The sequence below is a fragment of the Bos grunniens genome, chromosome 26 (genome assembly GCF_055505025.1).
Source record: "Bos grunniens cultivar Pamir isolate PY7600 chromosome 26, Bosgru_T2T1.0, whole genome shotgun sequence".
Classification (NCBI taxonomy): Eukaryota; Metazoa; Chordata; class Mammalia; order Artiodactyla; family Bovidae; genus Bos; species Bos grunniens.
The window spans coordinates 3,155,931-3,180,370 of record NC_141190.1 but is presented as its reverse complement, the minus strand read 5'-3'; the positions used below and the strand labels follow the sequence as shown (position 1 = coordinate 3,180,370).

Here is a 24,440-nt window from a genome sequence, read left to right as displayed (position 1 = left end):
CAGCTTGAACATATGGAAGTTCATGGTTGATGTATTATTGATATCTGGCTTGGTGAATTTTTAGCATTACTTTGCTAGAGTGTGAGGTGAGTGCATTTGTGCAGTAGTTTGAGCCTTCTTTGGCATTGCCTTTCTTTGGAATTGGAATGAAAACTGACCTTTTCAGTCCTGTGCCCACTTTTGAATTTTCCAAATTTGCTGGCATATTGAGTGCAGCACTTTCACAGCATCACCTTTTAGGATTTGAAATAGTTCAACCGGAATTCCATCACTTCCACTAGCTTTGTTTGTAGTGATGCTTCCTAAGGCCCACTTAACTTCACATTCCAGGATGTCTGGCTCTAGGTGAGTGATGACTCATTGTGGTTATCTGGATCATGAAGGTCTTTTTTGTATAGTTGTTCTGTATATTCTTGCCACCTCTTAATATCTTCTATTTCTGTTAGGTTCATACCATTTCTGTCCTTTATTGAGCCCATCTTTGCATGAAATGTTCCCTTGGAATCTCTAATTTTCTTGGAGAGATCTCTAGTCTTTTCCATTATATTATTTTCCTCTATTTTTTTGCATTAATCACAGAGGAAGTGTGATCACTCTCTACTCATATTTTTCTCCTCTAATTTTCCTGTCATTTCATAATACAAGGAATGGCTAAGTGTTCATTTACTTTCTTAGAGGAAATTGTGCTTCATTGAAGTTGCAACCTGCTCAAAATTTTCTATTTTTAATAAATGACAGGGAGAAATTCATCCCACATGCCATGAATCCAAGTTCTTCTGATAAATCATAGTGGAAGACACAGCAAACAGGAATCATAGTCATTGAAAATGCTTTACATTGTCTCCTGTATTTCTGAGGAAGAAAATTCAAGTAAACAAGTCCACCTTTTTTGGCAAGAATATTTCTTAGGTGGCAGATGTGTCTATCAGGAGGTATATGGTGTCTGATTGTATCTATATGGCATTGACAGTCATTGATGAACGTTTCTAGGAGTCTAGAAGTTGGATAATAATGATGTTCAATTTCGATCATTTCTTAATTAAAAAGTGATGTATAGAACAGTCTTTTGGACTCTGTGGGAGAGGGAGAGGGTGGGATGATTTGGGAGAATGGCATTGAAATACATATAATATCATATATGGAATGAGTCGCCAGTCCAGGTTCGATGCAGGATACTGGATGCTTGGGGCTGGTGCACTGGAACAACCCAGAGGGATGGTATAGGGAGGGAGGAGGGAGGAGGGTTCAGGATAGGGAACACATGTATACCTGTGGTGGATTCATTTTGATATTTGGCAAAACCAATACAATATTGTAAAGTTTAAAAATAAAATTTAAGTAAATAAATAAAAAGTAATTGGCATAAATTTATAAAAATAACTTTTCTATCAACTATTTGTTTGCAGTGAGGAATAGTTTTTATACTAAGGAAAGGTAAACTCTTAATTCTTTTCCTTTATTGCTATGCTATATGCTATATGCTAAGTCACTTCAGTTGTGTCTGACTCTGTGCGACCCCATAGACAGCAGCCCACCAGGCTGTCCCTGGGATTCTCCAGGCAAGAACACTGGAGTGGGCTGCCATTTCCTTCTCCATTGCCTTTATTACTCAGTTTTAAACAAAATAAGTTGGTTAACTATCATTCTCTAATACTGACCAATGAACCTTTCATTTCATTTTGATTTGTTTCTTTAATTTGTTGGTTTTGGCTATGTTTTGATGTCATTATGTACACCTAGATATAAATACATTTGATGAATTTCAGTTATTGCAGTTATCATGCTAATTATGGTCTAATTGTCTCAGTTGTATCCAAGGGAAGGCTCTTCAAATTGGTCTCTGAAACTTTTCTGATATGCCCCTTCTGCTGAGAAATGGTTTTCAAGTTTCCATTTTCAAATAGTTTTCATCGAATAATAGTGTTCTCAAAGAATGCTAAAGGTGTTTTTCTTTGTAAGTTACCATCTGCTAAAAATAAATTAGTTAAAATAACATTTATTATTGTTTACTCACAAAATGAGCTATATTTTAAAATATAAATGAATAAGCAAATAAGTAACCACTGGCTCCAATGAATTTTGCAAAACTTTTGCTTGTTTTTTCTAGGTATAAAATCCTATCATCTGAAGATCAAAAAGCCCATTTGGAAAGTACAATACCAAGTATAAGGGTGAGCAGTTGAAAATTAAAACCATATGCAATGCTGAGTATAATATTTTAGATGCTAAATGTAATACAATACATTTCAAATTGGATGCCCAATGTCAATCTAAAACACTGTTTAATCTGCAATTTATATTGAGTTGAAGCAGAGAGAATTTTTCTTCCTCAGCTTCTTGGCTTTGAACACAATACTTTACAGATGTCTGACCTTTGGATTTTAATGTGATAATGTGGCTTCCCCTGAACAAAGGCCTAAAAGCTGATTGTCAGAAATTGTTTTTCATTGAAGAATGATCCCAAATTGCATACAAAAATGACACCATATATTTTCTAAATGCCTATACATAACAATTATAGTTGTTCCCATAGATATTTTAAGAATAATAGGTAAGTATATTAAGGAAGTGATTTTTTTTTTGAAGTCTAGTCACTTGAAAATATGTTTAATTCTTCTTGGGAAGTACATTCATTATCACAGTTGTCACTTTTTCTTAAAGTTTTATTGTATATATTGTCACATGAGCTCAGGGCTATTTTCTTGTCATTGTTATTTCATTCAGCATCATTTAATCTGCACATTAAAATGTTACTAGTTGTTGTTTTCATACTTTTATCTGTACCCTCTAACTCTCTACTAGAGGTTACATGCTGAGATGCAGTATTTTTCTTAGCCTTTTCCTTATAGATTTTCAAATTGATGACAATAGGAAGATAGACAAAAGCCAATTTGTAATATTCAACAGTTGTTTTATTAATTGATATCCTCATATATGAGTGAAAGGTTTTGTTTTTTAAAACTTTGCATAATTTTGTACTGTTGGTGACAATATATTACTTTTTGAGTAATATTTATTATCCATTCTCTCTTCTGCGTAATTACTGGTGGTAGTGAAAAGTTACATCTTCAAACTAGTTCCAACCCTGTATAGTCATTTGACACAAGTAGAAGTTCCACCTTGTCATTTGGGAGGCCTGTGGTTATTTTATGGGGAGTTTCTTCAAACTACATTGTTGGTTACTCTTTTAATCCCTTTCTTACTTACTCAGATGCGTTCTGCCTTGAAAGTAATAACTGTTTCCATTCCCGTAGAGGCTCTTTCTTTTTTTTTTTTTATACTCAGTAGCAATTATAAAATTCAAAAGCCAACCATCAACTAAGGGTGAGCAGATGATACAATTTTTCATTCTCCCTGCAGCCAAATGCTCCCTATTGAATCCTCCTAGAAGCCTGCCTCAGTTCTGCAAGTCACCTGACTTAGCTGCCATTTCCCAGCGCCTTTCCTTGACCTTGGACTGACTGCCTCCTGTGTAAATGCCTTCTGTCTTCTGTCTCTCACTGGTTTCAGGGCTTTCTCCTTGTATCTGACATCTTAATGCTACACATCCCTGCTTCTGCATACTACCTGAATAGTTTTGATCCACAAGATGCTCTAACACTTCTGCCTGCATAACATCCACTCCTTGTTTATGCTGATCTTTATGCTGCTCCCCTCTAGCTTTACTCTTAATAACTTTCAATCCCTTCAGAACCCAAATGGTGTGTAGTCACCAGCCATTCTGTTTCGTCATCACAGATCTTTTTTATTAGCTTTTGTCCATAATTTATTAATTTAATTCAAAAATCCATTTTTATTTTCAATATCCTCCTTGTCTTCTGTATCCTCAAGCAAATTCAAGTCTCCATATTTTCATGTAGCCATTTCTTAGCCTTAATTTTCTATATTAAATTATCATTATTTTTCTCTCACTGACTGATGATACACTTTTTCTCATCAGCATTCTTCCATCTTATAACACTTCAATTCTATACTTCAAGTTGGTGCATGTGATAATTAAATTCTTAGTGTAGTTTGTATTCCAATTATTTTATATCTGTTCCTTAATGTTATCTATGTGTCATGTTATTTCTCTCTGATCTTACTCTGTCTGTGTGTTTGTATAGATCCTTAGTATAGTTTTCTCTTCTCCAGTATAATTTATGCTTTCATTCTTCTCTAAGATTTTTCAAATTTTATATTTAATTTTAGTTTTTAATGTGAAATCCTAACTATGATCTGTTGTTTTATAATCTACACTTTTAATGCAGGCTGAAATTATACTATATATTACATGTAATACATATACATAATATAGTATATACCTTCAAACCATGATATAAGCACTTCTAAATTTAACAAACTTTATAAAACCAAGTCATATGCTGGGGATGAAGATACAAATAACATTTATGCTTCCATCAAGGAACTCATGGTCTGTTGGGATTATACAAAATTAAATAGGTTATTTCTCTGTATTTTGATGTGACTTAAGGTAGAGAAATGGAGAAGGCAATGGCAACCCACTCCAGTGCCCTTGCCTGGAAAATCCCATGGACGGAGGAGCCTGGTAGGCTCCATTGAGTCACAAAGAGTCAGACACGACTGAGCAACTTCACTTTCCCTTTTCACTTTCATGCATTGGAGAAGAAAATGGCGACCCACTCCAGTGTTCTTGCCTGGAGAATCCCAGGGATGGCGGAGCTTGGTGGGCTGCCCTCTACGGGGTCGCACAGAGTCGGACATGACTGAAGTAACTTAGCAGCAGCAGCAGCAAGGTAGAGACATACTTAGAATGTTGTGGGAACCCGGAAGAGAAGCATCAATCCAGTGTGGGGAAAAGTACCTGGTTGATTACCTAGTTTCTTAAGGACAAAGATTGTGACTACCTTATTCATTTTTCTTTACCCTGTCCCACCATTTCTCTGTACACACTGAATGTAACTAAGAAATATTCAGTGAATGAATGAATAAACAAAATGACATGTAAGTGGATTTCTAGTGTATGCTTATTGCTTAGAATATACCCAATACTAACAAATTGGATATAAAAGGAACCGAACATTAGGGGGAATGGCAGGAATTTTGACCTAGGAGGTTTTTTAGATGCAGCAGTTCATCATAATGAGTTCAAAATCATAGATGATCAGGATCCACTAAATGATTTTAAGTAGGAAGTGCCATGGTCAGGTATATATTTTAGGAAATAATTTTAACCTGTAATATGAAAAAGGTATTTGGTTAAAAATTGCAGAGAAGGGTGTGAGGAAGATCCTTAGGTATGATGATCAGATAGATTGGACTCAATAGTAGCAAGTATCACCCTGATTCTGAGTGACACAGTGAATTAATGGGGAGAGGGAAAAGAATGTTTAGATTTGTAATTCCTCTAAATAATGTTTTTCTGAATCAAAAGACATTTGGCATAGTCTCTGGGGACTATGCCAGATGGAAATTATATTTCCTCATCCATGTACAAAGTACTCAGACCCTTCATATTTCCTTTCCATAACACACCTGTACAAAAAAATAGTAGTTTGTGTTAAATCTATATCTCCCTGAGATTTTTTTTTTTTTTAACTTGGGTAAAAACTGATATTTCTTCCTTTTTCTAGAGGGAACGATGTCCAAATCCTCTCTCACTGTCCATTGTGTCTCTCCCCGTGTTCTATACATCTATGTGATTTCATTTCTATAAAGAGTTTCTATGCAGATTTCTTTGAAGAGTTTTTATTATATTCATATCTCTTCTAATGAACAAACTGCTAATTCAAAATGAGATAGATATTTTGGGAAATAATTACTCTGACTTAAATTCATATTTCATATAATTCTTTTATGTATATTTATTTACAGCTACAAATTAAATGTATGTGTTTAACTGGCCTCTAGCTTTTCTAAATATTTCATTGCTTAAATTTGGAGAGGGGTTAGAATATTGTAATATTCACTTACAAGGGACTCTCAAGAGTATTCTCCAACACCACAGTTCAAATACATCAGTTCTTTGGTGCTCAGCTTTATGGTCCAACTCTCACATCCATACATGGCTACTGGAAAAGCCATAGCTTGACTAGATGGACTTTTTGTTGGCAAAGTAATATCTCTGCTTTTTAATATGCTGTCTAGGTTGGTCATAATTTTTCTTCCAAAGAGCAAGCGTCTTTTAATTTCATGGCTGCAGTTACCATCTGCAGTGATTTTGGAGCCCAAACAACTAAAGTCTGTCACTGTTTCCATTGTTTCTCCATCTACTTGCCATGAAGTGATGGGACCAGATGCCATGATCTTCATTTTTTGAATGTTGTTTTAAGCCAGGTCTTTCACTTTCCTCTATCAGTTACATTAAGAGGCTATTTAGTTCTTTTTTTCATTGTTAAAACTTTTAAACTTTCCTTCTTAAAACTACAGCAAACATAGTGGCTGCTAAGTCACGTCAGTTGTGTCTAACTCTGTGCGACCCCATAGACGGCAGCCCACCAGGCTCCCCCGTCCCTGGGTTTCTCCAGGCAAGAACACTGGAATGGGTTGCCATTTCCTTCTCCAATGCAGGAAAGTGAAAAGTGAAAGTGAAGTCATTCAGTCGTGTCCGACTTTTAGCAACCTCATGGACTGCAGCCTACCAGGCTCCTCCGTCCATGGGATTTTCCAGGCAAGAGTACTGGAGTGGGACATAGTGGAATACTCATCAAAAGGAAATACACAAATAAGTATATCTGTTATTAACAAATTATTATTTTAGCAATCATATTCAAGCAGACTGCAGGAAGTCACCATTAACATGTCAAGGAATTTCTTTTTACTGAATAATACATTTGTAGAAGAAAGAGAAATAAATTTTATCATTGGGAGTATATTTGAATGAGAGATCAACGTAAATTTTTGAATGAATTATTTCTCTCTCTGGCGAAGCTGAGACTAAATTTTTATATTATTGACTTTTAAGGGCAAAAAGACATTCTTGAGAATTGCTTCTAGGAGAATGGTGACAAAATTTCAGATATGTAGAAATAGAAATATTTGCTTTTATCTTCTTATAGAGACTCCAGTAATGTTCTGTTTCTTCTGCTGTTGCTGCTAAGTCACTTCAGTCGTGCCCAACCCTGTCCAACACCATAGACGGCAGCCCACTATGCTCCTCTGTCCCTGGGATTCTCCAGGCAAGAACACTAGAATGGGTTGACACTGGAGTGGGTTGCCATTTCCTTCTCCGGTTCTATTTCTAGCCCTTTGCAAATGAAAGAAATAAGCAACCAAGTATTTCTCAGTGTCTTTTCTTTTCCAGTAAGTGAAAACAAACAAGCTTAGTCTGATAGAAAATACATCTGTTTTCTAATCAAAGAGAGAAAGTTGAAAGTGCTTGTGAATGGTTATTATGGTTCTGTTATATGCTTACCTGGAAACAGTGGCTGAATTTATTTTTCTGGGCTCCAAAATCACTGCAGATGGTGATTGTAGTCATGAAATTAAAGGAAAGGAAATTAATTGGAAGGAAAGTTATGACCAACCTAGACAGCATATTAAAAAACTGAGACATTGCTTTGCCAACAAAGGTCTGTCTAGAAAAAGCTGTTTCTTCTAATAGTCCTGTATGGATGTGAGAGTTGGAGTATAAAGAGAGCTTAGCACCAAAGAATTGATGCTTTTGAACTGTGGTATTGGAGAAGACGTTTGAGAGTCCCTTGCACTGCAAAGAGATCCAACCAGTCCATCCTAAAGGAGATCAGTCCTGGGTGTTCATTGGTAGGAATGATGTTGAAGCTGAAACTCCAATATTTTGGCCACCTAATGCGAAGAGCTGAATCATTTGAAAAGATCCTGATGCTGGGAAAGATTAAGGGCAGGAGGAGAAGGGGATGACAGAGGATGAAATGGTTGGATGGCATCACCGACTCAATGGATATGGGTTTGTGTGGACTCCGGGAGTTGGTGATGGACAGGGAAGCCTGGTGTACTGTGGTTCATGGGGTCGCAAAGAGTCAGACACGACTGAGCAACTGAACTAATATACTTACCTGAAGGGAAAAACACAGACAATAAGAGAAGCTACTGAGTTACAAATAGATTTCAGATTGAGATGCCATTTAAAATGACATGCCATAAGCATTAGGACAGAAGAATAAATACACAAAGAGGAAGCAATTGATTCTGTATAGGGTACCCTTATGTGTGATATACTGTGGGCAGTTTTTATTTACCTGTGTTGTCTGGATGCCAGATGTCCTGACTCTGGCTCAGTATGTATTACTCACTCTTTCACTTTTAAAGAATCCCAGTTTAGGCAATAACTTATATTGCCACTCTAATTATATATAGTGATTTAAGAAACAACTTAATAACTTTACACCAGTAGCTATGATTTTTTTAGCCCTAAAATTTGATACTCTGGCTTTAAGTACTCCCAAATATAGAAACTAAAATTGGCCTTTTTTGAATATTGCTCCCAAATCAAGGATACTTTGAAAATAACAAATTGGACAGCATCTTGTGTTATTTAATTTCAAAAGATAGAACGAAGGGTAACTAAATTGTACTTTAGAGATTGTTTCATTGGTCAACTCAAAATAGAAAATAATATGGATTTTTCCTCTTTTGGACACAGATGCTCTTTGCTAAAATGATGTTCATAGACCCATTATTTAACCCTGTTCTCTCCTAAAATTTTCTCTAGTCATATTACTACTATAAAAAAAAAAAAAAAGTGTTCCAGGCTTCTAACCAGCAAAAATAGCTTTCACTTTATGGTTCACACTTTCAGGTTTCTATATGCTGACTCCAGTTACAAGCTTTGTAAACAGTACCCAAAAAGAACTTTGAGCTAGTCAAAGTTTCCCATCCTTCCCTGAATGTCTGATTTTACTTTTGTAGTGTACCATGAATGACATCCTCCCCCTAGATTATCAAAACATTTTTAAAAGCCAAATATTTTCTGCTACTTTTTTTTCTTGATCTGGAATTTTAAGTTTTTATTCCAGAAAGTGGTAACTATATAAACTTCAACTTTGGTTATATTCAAGTATGTCTAAACTTTTGCTTCTTTCTAAATTTCAATATCTACAAGCTTGTCTTCTGCTTCAACTCCCAGTAAGTCCAAATCTACATTAATAGCTTGTTTTGCACTCATCTTGCTATATTATTGATAAGTGATCTGGGACTTGGTAAATGGTTTTTATATTTTCTAATTGGATTGATTCATCTGCTGCCCAATTCACCTGAAAATATATAGGCAAACTTAAAAATATTTATGCTAAGGAGAGCTCCATAAATAATTTAGCAACTATGTTTTCAATGTTAGCGTGTTAATTTTTATGGACTTAGTAAGTATAGCTAATGGCTTTTCTTTGGTGGGGGGAGTATCTAGCTTTAATAGAGAAGTTTATAGTTATGTGAATGAATCAAAATAGAATTTAAACATTATAAAAGCCATGAAGGACCATCTGCTTACCCTTAATAACCCACATATTTAAGGAGATTTTTTAATATTCACGTGTGTAGGTATTTGCATGTGTCTGGGTGCAGAAATAAGAGAAAGCTAACACTGATCAAGCAGAAGCAAATATTTGGAAAGAAAGAATGAGAAAAATGTAAATGCATACTATTATTTCCTTTTAGACACCTGTGAGAATCTTCCCATCACAACTATGTGGTTCTCTGTGCTCTCCTTCAAATAGCAAACAGTATTATTTTTGGTTTGAGTCTTTTTTTGTGAGTATGATCATTAGGTTGTCTAGTGGAGGCAAGAGGGTAATAAAATCTAAGATGATGAAAGATGTATATATATATATATATATATATATATATATATATATATATATATCTTTTTAAGTTTGAACATAGAAGGTCAGTCTTTTCTCTGGGGAAGATACTTCTAGTGCACATATGTTTACAAATTATCACAAAAGAAAAGTTAAAACAGCCATTCTAGAAATTATCATTATGACAATTCTACTTTCTGGTTTTCAGTCTTTGCCTTGTCAAATCTATACAGATTCTATGCTGTTAGAAGATAAAATTTTGGAAAATGACAAAATAGGAAAGAATATGATATAATGACAGTTGACTGCAATCTTCGTGATACCAGTTGCGGCAATATATAAACAAACTCATATGCTTTGAGATTCAGTGAAACAAAGGAAAATATATTAAGACAAACTAAAATGATTTTATAGCAGAGATGAATAGTAGGGAAATCAAAGTTTCTATTAACTTAAAATTGCAAATTTTATTAAATTATCAGTTGAATTTGTCCTCTTGGGTGAAAGACTTATTATTATTTTTTTTAAACCCTGCATCAAAGCCACATCTATACAGGAAAACTATATATGAACCTTTTTCTTTTTAAAAATATGCCAATCTCCTTCCTACCTCAGTGTTTTTGGACATACTTTTATTTATTTGAAACATTATAAACCATTACAAGACTGCCTTCTCTTTATCATTTAGTTCAAAGATACCTCTTCAAAAATAGGCCTTTCCTAATTACTCTAAGTCATAATATCCATTCCCTGACTATCCCAGCTGAAATAATGAATACTACCTATTACTATCTTATTTCTCTGATTCAATACTTTTTTTGTACTTGCTAAAATTTTCAAGACATGTATTTCTTTGCTTATTATCTGTCTAGATCCAATAAAATGTGAATACTATGAGAGTAAATACTTCGCTTTTTTTTTTTTTCCACATCAGAGAGCAGATGATATTAACAAAGCTGTGTTCAAGAATTAGCTTTGAAAAAGTTTTGGCTAAGATATTCAGTAGACTCGAAAGGTTTATCAGTTGTGCCAGCTCACACACACATAAAAATAAAATAAATGAAAAAATAATGGACTCCATGAAAGAATAATGGACTCCATGGCTTTGAACATTCTGAATCTCTTGCATTGCAGGCATATTTGTTTCCATCTGAACCAGAGAAGCCCTTAAATGAAGTGAACATGTTAATCACTCAGTCGTGTCTGACTCTTTTTGACACCATGGACTGAGGTTCTCCAGGCTCCTCTGTTCATGGAATTCTCCAGGCAAGAATACTGGAGTGGGTAGCTATGCCCTTCTCCAGAGGATCTTCCCAACCCAGGGATCAAAACTGGGTCTCCTACATTACGGGCAGTTTCTTTACCATCTGAGCCACTGGGAAAGCTCCTCTGTCTCTATAGATGGTAAATTATGCTAAAATTCAGAAATGGCTTTTGACTACTGGTCAAGTCCAAGGCACTGCCAGGAAATTATGGCCCAAAGGTGAAGCCAAAGATGTAACCATAAAATTATTTGATTAGATTTCAGAAAGTTCAAAGGTGATGCTTTGAAGTGCTATTCAGTTAGATAAAAGTTCTTCTAAAATATATAGTTATTCTACAATTGATCCAGTCAACTAAACAATAGAGCCTATGCTGGATACTGTCCCTTCTCAACAGATGCACAAGGTAAAGTAGAGCTTATTTTGAAGCAGTTAAAGGGTTCATGTTTCTTTAATAGAGTTGAGACAATAATTCATAAAGTTTTAAAGAAAATCACATATGTACAAATACTGACAATTTGGACTGAAAGAGACAGAGAGAGTTCAAGATGGATCTCCAAATTCTTTAAACAGGGAGTAGGCTTAGTAGACAACTCAGACTCAAACATGTGACAACCTTTATAAAGAAAGAGGGATGACTTAAAGAATAGAAAAATTGTCCAGAGAGTGGAACTAAGAACTGTGGAGTGTCATCTCTGAGGACATATATGATTAAATCCTGATCAGGGAAATTCCTAATCCAAGGAAATATTTCCCAGACTGGGTTTCAGAACTCTCATGAGATAATGACTTCTACTAGCCTCTCATTGTCCCTTATTGAATGGGAGTGCCTATGAAGATTATTCTATGCTATTTTATCATTTGTTATGGGTATGGGAGAGGCATATAACTCATTTATCTACTTTCACCAGTTTTCAGATTGAGGAAACTATACTCAAGTAGCTGTGTTTAAGGAATGCAGCTTAAAGCACATATGTAGCTACCCCTAATTTAAATCACAAGATTTTGAACTTAAAGCTGATGCTATAATGGGATGAGTTTTTAGGAATTTGTGGTACAATTAGTGAACAATTGTAGTCTAGAGAGCAGACAGAGGTAGCTGGCTCCTAAAATGGCTCCCAGTGATCATTATCCATGCACTTGTATAATCCCCTCCCACCATGTATCAAGTTGATCTGTGTGATCAATAACACATGCCAGAAGTGATGGTATGCTGCTTTTAAGATGAGATTAAAGGGAACTGAAGGGTTAGTATTTGGGGATGCATGGTGTTTTGGATTTGAAAATTATTTCTGATTGGGTTTTTAAAAATAATTTCTTATTCTCTCCATCAGATCAGATCAGTCGTTCAGTCATGTCCGACTCTTTGCGATCCCATGAATCACAGCACGCCAGGTCTCCCTGTCCATCACCGACTCCTGGAGTTCACTCAGACTCACGTCCATCGAGTCAGTGATGCCATCCAGCCATCTCATTCTCTGTCGTCCCCTTCTCCTCCTGCCCCCAATCCCTCCCAGTATCAGAGTCTTTTCCAATGAGTCAACTCTTCCCATGAGGTGGCCAAAGTACTGGAGTTTCAGCTTTAGCATCATTCCTTCCAAAGAAATCCCAGGGCTGATCTCCTTCAGAATGGACTGGTTGGATCTCCTTGCAGTCCAAGGGACTCTCAAGAGTTCTCCAACACCGCAGTTCAAAAGCATCAATTCTTCAGTGCTCAGCCTTCTTCACAGTCCAACTCTCACATCCATACATGACCACAGGAAAAACTGTAGCCTTGACTAGACAGACCTTTGTTGGCAAAGTAATGCCTCTACTTTTCAATATGCTATCTAGGTTGGTCATAACTTTCCTTCCAAGGAGTAAGCGTCTTTTAATTTCATGGCTGCAGTCACCATCTGTAGTGATTTTGGAGCCCAGAAAAATAAAGTCTGACACTGTTTCCACTGTTTCCCCATCTATTTCCCATGAAGTGGTGGGACCGGATGACATGGTCTTCGTTTCCTGAATGTTGAGCTTTAAGCCAACTTTTTCACTCTCTACTTTCACTTTCATCAAGAGGCTTTTTAGTTCCTCTTCACTTTCTGCCATAAGAGTGGTGTCCTCTGCATATCTGAGGTTATTGATATTTCTCCCGGCAATCTTGATTCCAGCTTGTGTTTCTTCCAGTCCAGCATTTCTCATGATGTACTCTGAATACAAGTTAAATAAACAGGGTGACAATATACAGCCTTGATGAACTCCTTTTCCTATTTGGAACCAGTCTGTTGTTCCATGTCCAGTTCTAACTGTTGCTTCCTGACCTGCATATAGGTTTCTCAAGAGGCAGGTCAGGTGTTCTGGTATTCCCATCTCTTTCAGAATTTTCCACAGTTTATTGTGATCCACACAGTCAAAGGCTTTGGCATAGTCAATAAAGCAGAAATAGATGTTTTTCTGGAACTCTCTTGCTTTTTCCATGATCCAGCAGATGTTGGCAATTTGATCTCTGGTTCCTCTGCCTTTTCTAAAACCAGCTTGAACATCAGGAAGTTCACAGTTCAAATATTGCTGGAGCCTGGCTTGGAGAATTTTGAGCATTACTCTACTAGCGTGTGTGATGAGTGCAATTGTGCGGTAGTTTGAGCATTTTTTGGCATTGCCTTTCTTTGGGATTGGAATGAAAACTGACCTTTTCCAGTCCTGTGGTCACTGCTGAGTTTTCCAACTTTGCTGGCATATTGAGTGCAGCACTTTCAGAGCGTCATCGTTCAGGATTTGGAATAGCTCCACTGGAATTCCATCACCTCCACTAGCTTTGTTCGTAGTGATGCCTTCTAAGGCCCACTTGACTTCACATTCCAGGATGTCTGGCTCTAGGTCAGTGATCACACCATCGTGATTATCTGGGTCATGAAGATCTTTTTTGTACAGTTCTTCTGTGTATTCTTGCCATCTCTTAATATCTTCTGCTTCTGTTAGGTCCATACCATTTCTGTCCTTTATCGAGCTCATCTTTGCATGAAATGTTCCTTTGTTATCTCTGATTTTCTTGAAGAGATCCCTAGTCTTTCCCATTCTGTTGTTTTCCTCTATTTCTTTGCATTGATTACTGAAGAAGACTTTCTTATCTCTTCTTGCTGTTCTCTCCATACCACTTTTTAAATATTCTATTAAAAAATACTTTTAACTACTAGAGAAGTTGATTATCTATCTACCTAGTCTATCCACTCGTATCCCCATACACTCAAACACACACACCTTCAGTTGTAAGTGGGCACTTATGATTTCATATGTTAATAATAAAGTGGACAAATATGTAGATTAGATTATTTAAAAGTTAAATAATTCAATTTAGACCATTTAACATCTATTTTCTTTTGAAGACATCCAAAATTCTATATTAATTTCCATATTTATTTATGCTCACACAGTTTTTAGTAATCCTTGGCTTGTATAGATTTTTATGATTTCAAACTACTTAAATATTAAGTTATTTAGTTGTGGTCCCCTTGAGAATTTCCATATAAATGCACTTGACTGTATGAGTATATGATAATGAATTTTTACCACCTTCCAACTGATACAGGTGCATTTAAATTGTTTATATCTGCAAACAATAGATTTTTCTCAGTGAAGCTTTATATAAAATAAAGATCTATACTTTATTTGACATTTTTCCATTAGATCCTTAACTCTACATTGGATTTAGGAGAGACGACCAGCATAATCTCTTAATGAGAGAAGATCACATTTTGATTCTTAGAATTCCTGGGACGAGATTAGTCTTTGAGGATTAGTCTTTGATAATACCCAAACCATATTATATTAGTTTTCTTTACACTTTCTTTAGGTTTGCACATTCAACTAGTATTTAATGAATTGAATAAAATCTTTCTGTATTTTCACAGAAAAGCAACTTTCTACTTCTTAATTCTTCTGAAACAGTAGAAAAGTTGGCTAACATAACAAAGTAAGAAAATGCAAGATTTGATTTATTATTCAGTGTATGACTTATTCTGATACAACACCCTTTGTCATAATTCTTGCCCTTACAATGTTCAGTTCTTGTGATTGTTACATCAGGACTTGTGGCTCTGGAAATTGAGGGACTGGAGGAGAAAATTACTTGGGTAAGACAATGCCAGAAGGATATAAAAAATCTTTCTTAAAACCTTTTTTTACACCGTTTCCATTTCCCAAAAATGTTGGCAGGGCTGCCCTTTAATTAATGGGTATGTCTATCAGAGTATCCTTTGAAGGACTTGTTAATTCAATTAAGACTATTTTTTCTCGTTTTAAACTAGTTCTTTCTTTGATAATAGTGGAGGGAGAGAGAAAGACATGCAACGTGATTTATCATATGCATAGATATTTGGGATGGTCATAAGCCTTCCTCCCCAAATAACATCCTGATTAGAAATACCTGCTCTATAGAACTTTCCTAAATTTTCAAACTTGCTTCTTTCATCTCTTTGGAACAATTATTTAGGAAAAACATCATCAAATGAAAATCATCACAGTGATCAGTGGAAACCTATTCTTCTTAAGAATTTGTACCCCAATATCCTAAAGAATTTATATTCTTGGGAAGGATAACTCTTCAACCTAAGTGTGTGTGCTAGTCACTCAGATCAGATCAGTCGCTCAGTCGTGTCCAACTCTTTGTGACCCCATGAATCGCAGCATGCCAGGCCTCCCTGTCCATCACAAACTCCCGGAGTTCACTCAGACTCACGTCCATCGAGTCAGTGATGCCATCCAGCCATCTCATTCTCTGTCGTCCCCCTCTCCTCCTGCCCCCAATCCCTCCCAGTATCAGAGTCTTTTCCAATGAGTCAACTCTTCCCATGAGGTGGCCAAAGTACTGGAGTTTCAGCTTTAGCATCATTCCTTCCAAAGAAATCCCAGGGCTGATCTCCTTCAGAATGGACTGGTTGGATCTCCTTGCAGTCCAAGGGACTCTCAAGAGTTCTCCAACACCGCAGTTCAAAAGCATCAATTCTTCGGCGCTCAGCCTTCTTCACAGTCCAACTCTCACATCCATAAATGACCACAGGAAAAACCATAGCCTTGACTAGATGAACCTTTGTTGGCAAAGTAATGTCTCTGATTTTGAATACACTATCTAAGTTGGTCATAACTTTCCTTCCAAGGAGTAAGCGTCTTTTAATTTCATGGCTGCAGTCACCATCTGCAGTGATTTTGGAGCCCAGAAAAATAAAGTTTGACACTGTTTCCACTGTTTCCCCATCTATTTCCCATGAAGTGATGGGACCGGATGCCATGATCTTCGTTTTCTGAATGTTGAGCTTTAAGCCAACTTTTTCACCCTCCTTTTTCACCTTTATCAAGAGGCTTTTGAGTTCCTCTTCACTTTCTGCCATAAGAGTGGTGTCTTCTGCATATCTGAGGTTATTGATATTTCTCCCGGCAATCTTGATTCCAGCTTGTGTTTCTTCCAGTCCAGCGTTTCTCATGATGTAGTCTGCATATAAGTTAAATAAACAGGGTGACAATATACAGCCTTGACATACTCCTTTTCCTCTTTGGAACCAGTCTGTTGTTCCATGTTCAGTTCTAACTGTTGCTTCCTGACCTGCATACAAATTTCTCAAGAGGCAGATCAGGTGTTCTAGTATTCCCATCTCTTTCAGAATTTTCCACAGTTTATTGTGATCCACACAGTCAAAGACTTTGGCATAGTCAATAAAGCAGAAATAGATGTTTTTCTGGAGCTCTTTTGCTTTTTCCATGATCCAGCGGGTGTTGGCAATTTGATCTCTGGTTCCTCTGCCTTTTCTAAAACCAGCTTGAACATCAGGAAACTCAGTGATGATGAACATCAGAAACTCAGTGACTGCCTCCCATCAGTCACTCAGTGATGTCCAACTCTTTGAAACCCCATGGACTTCAGCCTAACCACAATTAAAATTATTGTAGTCATCCAGATAAGATGTACATTATTATGTACATTATCCAGATAATATGTACATATTCTGTGCATTGTAGAGAAGTTCTCAATGTCTTTTTTGCTCTTAGTGCTTTTGAAGTGTCAACTACAAATTGCACTTACCAAGAGCATTGCCAATGACTGAACAACAAAGGCATTTACCATCTGCCTCTACAGAGATTGAACCTCATGCTGCTATAGCTATTGACCTTCAACAACCCCTGAGGGAGTTCAGGGTGTAGTGAGGTACTTTGTGCTCCAGGGAATCTGATGGGACAGGTCTTTAGATAGTTGGATGTTTTTAGGAACAGATTTTGTTATCTCAATCCTTACATTTCCTAATATCTAGAGAAGCACTAAATCCCTTCATGGTGATATCAGATCCTCATGACTAACAAAAACCTTTTGTAAAATGAATGTTTTATGGCACTGAACTCCTCCTTCACCAAAACCTTATATTTTGACTTTCCCCTCACTGCCACTTTAGAGCAGTCTCTCAGAGCTATCTGAGATGCTGCCTCCCAGGCTGCAGTCCTCATTTTGCCTCAAATAAAACTTAACTCACAACTCTCAAGTTGTACATCTTTTTTTAGTTGACAATTATGGTGACCACAAAGGGACCCAGAGTAGACTTCCTTCCTTCGACTGGACTCCATGAGGAACTGGAGCTTTGGTACCAGCAGTAGCCCCTTGCACCCATCTTCCTTCTCGGGGAGTGTGGACAAATTTGGGTAAGTCTCTCCTGGTTTTCAAATCTCCCATATTGGTTGAGATTCTGAGTTTTATTTGGTGGTGGAGCAGGTTACCTGCCCCCTCCCAGTAGAAAGGATACTGGTGTGTGTGTGTGTGGGGGGGGGGGGTGGGGGGCGGTCAGGTTAAATATTCGGGGCATACCCACTCATGATCTAGACAATGAGTAGGGCTCGGTTGAAAGATACAGAGAAATTCCCACCCAGTCAAAAGATACAGGGTGAGGGGCTGGCTGAAAGATGCCAGAAGAATTGCCCACCCAGTGGAAAGGTACTGGGTAGGAGGGCTCAATTGGGAAAAAAATCAAGGAAAACCCTGGGCTCAGCTGAAAAATGCTGAGGTTGCTCCGTTGTAGGGGACTGAGTGGTCTTGGCCGAGTAGTTAAGTAAGAGGCTGATCTGACAGTTTTCCTCAATTTGATCACCATTATAGAATTTGTCAGGATAAAAGTGAGGAAAATCAATGAGAGCTTTGCTCTGGAGAAAAGGGAGAAGACACCTCTTGGCTGGTTTTGATTTTCTCTGGTGACTGAGAAATTTATGGGAGTGGTGGAGGCCTAGTTCCTTATACTGTGCAATGGTCCCATAGGGAAACCCACTCATTAATTAAAATACTTGCATGTTTGGGGGTCACACATAAGAACTGGCCATTCAGCGACCTGAGCAGCCACGGTGGTCTTAGATTGCCAGAGGCAGAACCCAAGACACGTAAGAGGAGCTGAAATGGATCTGGGGTGACTCCTGGAAGACTTAAGCTCACAAGCAGCGCATGGGCCCACTACACAAGTTCATTAGTGATTTTTATCCCTGACGAATTCCGCTTAAAAATGGGAAACAGAATCTCTCAAAAACAGAAACAAAGGGGTGTCAGAAAGCCAGCCTCTGACTAACACTCTAGCCAGATTCATGTACAGTAAGTATGAAGATCATACTTGCAGATCAGATCAGATCAGATCAGATCAGTCCTTCAGTTGTGTCTGACTCTTTGCAACCCCATGAATCGCAGCACGCCAGGCCTCCCTGTCCATCACCAACTCCCAGAGTTCACTCAGACTCACATCCATCGAGTCAGTGATGCCATCTAGCCATCTCATCCTCTGTCGTCCCCTTCTCTGATTGCCCCCAATCCCTCCCAGCATCAGTCTTTTCCAATGAGTCAACTCTTGGCATGAGGTGGCCAAAGTAGTGGAGTTTCAGCTTTAGCATCATTCCTTCCAAAGAAATCCCAGGGCTGATCTCCTTCAGAATGGACTGGTTGGATCTCCTTGCAGTCCAAGGAACTCTCAAGAGTCTTCTCCAACACCGCAGTTCAAAAGCATCAATTCTTCAGCACTCAGCCTTCTTCACAGTCCAACTCTCACATCCATACATGACCACAGGAAAAACCATAGCCTTGACTAGACGAACCTTTGTTGGCAAAGTAATGTCTCTGCTTTTGAATATGCTATCTAGGTTGGTCATAACTTTCCTTCCAAGGAGTAATAAAGTTCTAATATAAAAGTCATTTATTGGTTGCTTAAGGGAAGTAGGAAGTGTGTTTTCAGTGAAGAAGGTGTGAGGAATGGAATTGCATTTTGTGAAGGGAAAAGGAAGTAAGCCTGAATTACAGGTGGCTTTTTAGGATGGAAAACACAGTAATGGGTACAGAAAGTGACAAGATTTGTGAAAAGTGAACCATGAGGAAAGAGTTTTGTATTTGATTAGGACTAAGGTGGTGCAGAGGTTAAAGTGTCTACCTGCAATGTGGGACACCTGGGTTCGATCCCTGGGTCGGGAAGATCACCTGGAGAAGGAAATGGCAACCCACTCCAGTATTCTTGTCTGGAGAATCCCATGGACAGAGGAGCTTGGTGGGCTACAGCCCATGGGTCTCAAAGAGTTGGACACGACTGAGCGACTTCACTTTCACTTTCTTTCAAGTTTAAAATAGAGTTAATAAAGTTTACCTTTTAAGTAAAGTAAGCTGGTGCAAAAACTTGAATTTAGATTTTCTCTCTAAGAGAACACCTGTTCTTCAAATATGGAATGCCTTTGATAATAGATTTAAGTTTCTCTCTTTTTTTTTTTATTCTTCCAATTTTATTTTATTTTTAAACTTTACATAATTGTATTAGTTTTGCCAAATATCAAAATGAATCTGCCACAGATATACATGTGTTCCCCATCCCGAACCCTCCTCCCTCCTCCCTCCCCATACCATCCCTCTGGGCCGTCCCAGTGCACCAGCCCCAAGCATCCAGCATCATGCATCGAACCTGGACTGGCAACTCGTTTCCTACATGATATTTTACATGTTTCATTGCCATTCTCCCAAATCTTCCCACCCTCTCCCTCTCCCACAGAGTCCATAAGACTGTTCTATACTTCAGTGTCTCTTTTGCTGTCTCGTACACTGGGTTATTGTTACCATCTTTCTAAATTCCATATATATGCACTAGTATACTGTATTTATGTTTTTCCTTCTGGCTTACTTCACTCTGTATAATAGGCTCCAGTTTCATCCACCTCATTAGAACTGATTCAAATGTATTCTTTTTAATGGCTGAGTAATACTCCATTGTGTATATGTACCACAGCTTTCTTATCCATTCATCTGCTGATGGACATCTAGGTTGCTTCCATGTCTTGGCTATTATAAACAGTGCTGCGATGAACATTGGGGTACAAGTGTCTCTTTCCCTTCTGGTTTCCTCAGTGTGTATGCCCAGCAGTGGGGTTGCTGGATCATAAGGCAGTTCTATTTCCAGTTTTTTAAGGAATCTCCACACTGTTCTCCATAGTGGCTGTACTAGTTTGCATTCCCACCAACAGTGTAAGAGGGTTCCCTTTCCTCCACACCCTCTCCAGCATTTATTATTTGTAGACTTTTGGATCGCAGCCATTCTGACTGGTGTGAAATGGTACCTCATAGTGGTTTTGATTTGCATTTCTCTGATAATGAGTGATGTTGAGCATCTTTTCATGTGTTTGTTAGCCATCTGTATGTCTTTTTTGGAGAAATGTCTATTTAGTTCTTTGGCCCATTTTTTGATTGGGTCGTTTATTTTTCTGGAGTTGAGCTGTAGGAGTTGCTTGTATATTTTTGAGATTAGTTGTTTGTCGGTTGCTTCATTTGCTATTATTTTCTCCCATTCTGAAGGCTGTCTTTTCACCTTGCTCATAGTTTCCTTTGATGTGCAGAAGCTTTTAAGGTTAATTAGGTCCCATTTGTTTATTTTTGCTTTTATTTCCAATATTCTGGGAGGTGGGTCATAGAGGATCCTGCTGTGATGTATGTTGGAGAGTGTTTTGCCTATGTTCTCCTCTAGGAGTTTTATAGTTTCTGGTCTTACGTTTAGATCTTTAATCCATTTTGAGTTTATTTTTGTGTATGGTGTTAGAAAGTGGTCCAGTTTCATTCTTTTACAAGTGGTTGACCAGATTTCCCAGCACCACTTGTTAAAGAGATTGTCTTTAATCCATTGTATATTCTTGCCTCCTTTGTCAAAGATAAGGTGTCCATATGTGCGTGGATTTATCTCTGGGCTTTCTATTTTATTCCATTGATCAATATTTCTGTCTTTGTGCCAGTACCATACTGTCTTGATAACTGTGGCTTTGTAGTAGAGCCTGAAGTCAGGTAGGTTGATTCCTCCAGTTCCATTCTTCTTTCTCAAGATCGCTTTGGCTATTCGAGGTTTTTTGTATTTCCATACAAATTGTGAAATTATTTGTTCTAGCTCTGTGAAGAATACTGTTGGTAGCTTGATAGGGATTGCATTGAATCTATAAATTGCTTTGGGTAGTATATGCCAATAAAATGGACAACGTGGAAGAAATGGACAAATTCTTAGAAAAGTACAACTTTCCAAAACTGGACCAGGAAGAAATAGAAAATCTTAACAGACCCATCACAAGCATGGAAATTGAAACTGTAATCAAAAATCTTCCAGCAAACAAAAGCCCCGGTCCAGACGGCTTCACAGCTGAATTCTACCAAAAATTTAGAGAAGAGCTAACACCTATCCTGCTCAAACTCTTCCAGAAAATTGCAGAGGAAGGTAAACTTCCAAACTCATTCTATGAGGCCACCATCACCCTAATACCAAAACCTGACAAAGATCCCACAAAAAAAGAAAACTACAGGCCAATATCACTGATGAACATAGATGCAAAAATCCTTTACAAAATTCTAGCAATCAGAATCCAACAACACATTAAAAAGATCATACACCATGATCAAGTGGGCTTTATCCCAGGGATGCAAGGATTCTTCAATATCTGCAAATCAATCAATGTAATACACCACATTAACAAATTGAAAAATAAAAACCATATGATTATCTCAATAGATGCAGAGAAAGCCTTTGACAAAATTCAACATCCATTTATGATAAAAACTCTCCAGAAAGCAGGAATAGAAGGAACATACCTCAACATAATAAAAGCTATATATGACAAACCCACTGCAGACATTATCCTCAATGGTGAAAAATTGAAAGCATTTCCTCTAAAGTCAGGAACAAGACAAGGGTGCCCACTTTCACCATTACTATTCAACATAGTTTTGGAAGTTTTGGCCACAGCAATCAGAGCAGAAAAAGAAATAAAAGGAATCCAAATTGGAAAAGAAGAAATAAAACTCTCACTATTTGCAGATGACATGATCCTCTACATAGAAAACCCTAAAGAGTCCACCAGAAAATTACTAGAAATAATCAATGACTACAGTAAAGTTGCAGGATATAAAATCAACACACAGAAATCCCTTGCATTCCTATACACTAATAATGAGAAAACAGAAAGAGAAATTAAGGAAACAATTCCATTCACCATTGCAACGGAAAGAATAAAATACTTAGGAATATATCTACCTAAAGCAACTAAAGACCTATATATAGAAAACTATAAAACACTGGTGAAAGAAATCAAAGAGGACACTAATAGATGGAGAAATATACCATGTTCATGGATTGGAAGAATCAATATAGTGAAAATGAGTATTAAGTTTTTCTTAAATGAGCTGTTCTGAAATCATTTATTGCTACTTTGGCTAACTGAATAGCTATGGTTTCACAATGACCTATGATCCTATCTGACTGAGTATTCTAAACATTTTTGATTTTGTTGACAAAGCTTTCTAAATCATTCTAATGAAGAAGATTTCTAGCTAACTTTGAGATGCTTCAGAGAGCCCCTGAAAGATCCCAAAGAGAGATATTACACTAATTACATTCATTTTGTTTACAGAATTACATGGGGAATATTCTCAAGTGAGAATATAACTTATATAAGTCTCGGGTTATATTGTATGGTAAATGTTACTAATATAGATATCCTAGAAACTGTATGGAGTTCCTAAAATTGATATGTTTGGGTAAGATGTTTTCCTGGAACTCTCTTGCTTTTTTGATGATCTAATGGCTGTTGACAATTTGATCTCTGGTTCCTCTGCCTTTTCTAAATCCAGCTTGAACATCTGGAAGTTCAGAGATCATGTACTATTGAAGCCTGACTTTAAGAATTTTGAGCATTACTTTACTAGTGTGTGAGATGAGTGCATTTATGCAGTAGTTTGAGCATTCTTTGGCATTGCCTTTTTTTGGGATTGGAATGAAAACTGACCTCTTCCAGTCCTATGGCCACTGCTAAGTTTTCCAAATTTGCTGGCATATTGAGTGCAGCACTTTCAAAGTGTCATCTTTTAGGATTTGAAATAGCTCCACTGGAATTCCATCACCTCCACTAGCTTTGTTCATAGCAATGCATCCTAAGGCCCACTTGACTTCCCATTCCAGGATGTCTGGCTCTAGGTGAGTGATCACACCATTGTGATTATCTTGGTCGTGAAGATTTTTTTGTACAGTTCTTCTGTTCATTCTTGCGACCTCTTCTTAATATCTTCTGCTTTTGTTAGGTCCATACCATTTCTGTCCTTTATTGAGCCCATGTTTGCATGAAATATTCCCTTCAGATCAGATCAGATCAGTCGCTCAGTCGTGTCTGACTCTTTGTGACCCCATGAATCACAGCACACCAGGCCTCCCTGTCCATCACAAACTCCTGGAGTTCACTCAGACTCACATCCATCGAGTCAGTGATGCCATCCTGCCATCTCATCCTCTGTTGTCCCCTTCTCCTCTTGCCCCCAATCCCTCCCAGCATCAGAGTTTTTTCCAATGAGTCAACTCTTCGCATGAGGTGGGCAAAGTATGGGAGTTTCAGCTTTAGCATCATTCCTTCCAAAGAAATCCCTGGGCTGATCTCCTTCAAATGGACTGGTTGGATCTCCTTGCAGTTCAAGGGACTCTCAAGAGTGTTCTCCAACACCACAGTTCAAAAGCGTCAAAAATGAAACATAGTACATAGACCAAAGAAGGCTAATGGGATAAACACTGAAATGACAACAGTTCAGTTCAGTTGCTCAGTAGTGTCCAACTCCTTGCAACCCCAAGGACTGCAGCACGCCAGGCTTCCCTGACTATCGCCAACTCCCAGAGCTTACTCAAACTCATGTCCATCAATTCGGTGGTGCCATCCAACCATCTCATCCTCTCTTGCCCCCTTCTCCTCCTGCCTTCAATCTTTCCCAGCATCAGGGTCTTTTCAAAGGAGTCAGTTCGTCATATCAGGTGGCCAAAGTATTGGAGTTTCAGCTTCAGCATCAGACCTTTCAGTGAATATCCAGGACTGATTTCCTTTAGGATGGACTGGTTGGATCTCCTTGCAGTCCAAGGGACTCTCAAGAGTCTTCTCCAACACCATAGTTCAAAAGCATCGGTTCTTT

At 37.7% G+C, this 24,440-nt stretch overlaps 1 long non-coding RNA gene across 10 annotated transcripts in view; it reads left to right on the top strand.

The window, feature by feature from the left end:
* Nucleotides 1-24,440, top strand: part of LOC147343953 (uncharacterized) — a 127,028-nt gene that overhangs the window by 30,539 nt on the left and 72,049 nt on the right. For all 10 annotated transcript variants that reach the window (XR_015155324.1, XR_015155321.1, XR_015155319.1 and 7 more), the window contains 2 exons: nt 2,108-2,171; nt 17,519-17,656. This is a non-coding gene — a long non-coding RNA (uncharacterized LOC147343953). The remainder of the gene's footprint in view (nt 1-2,107; nt 2,172-17,518; nt 17,657-24,440) is intronic.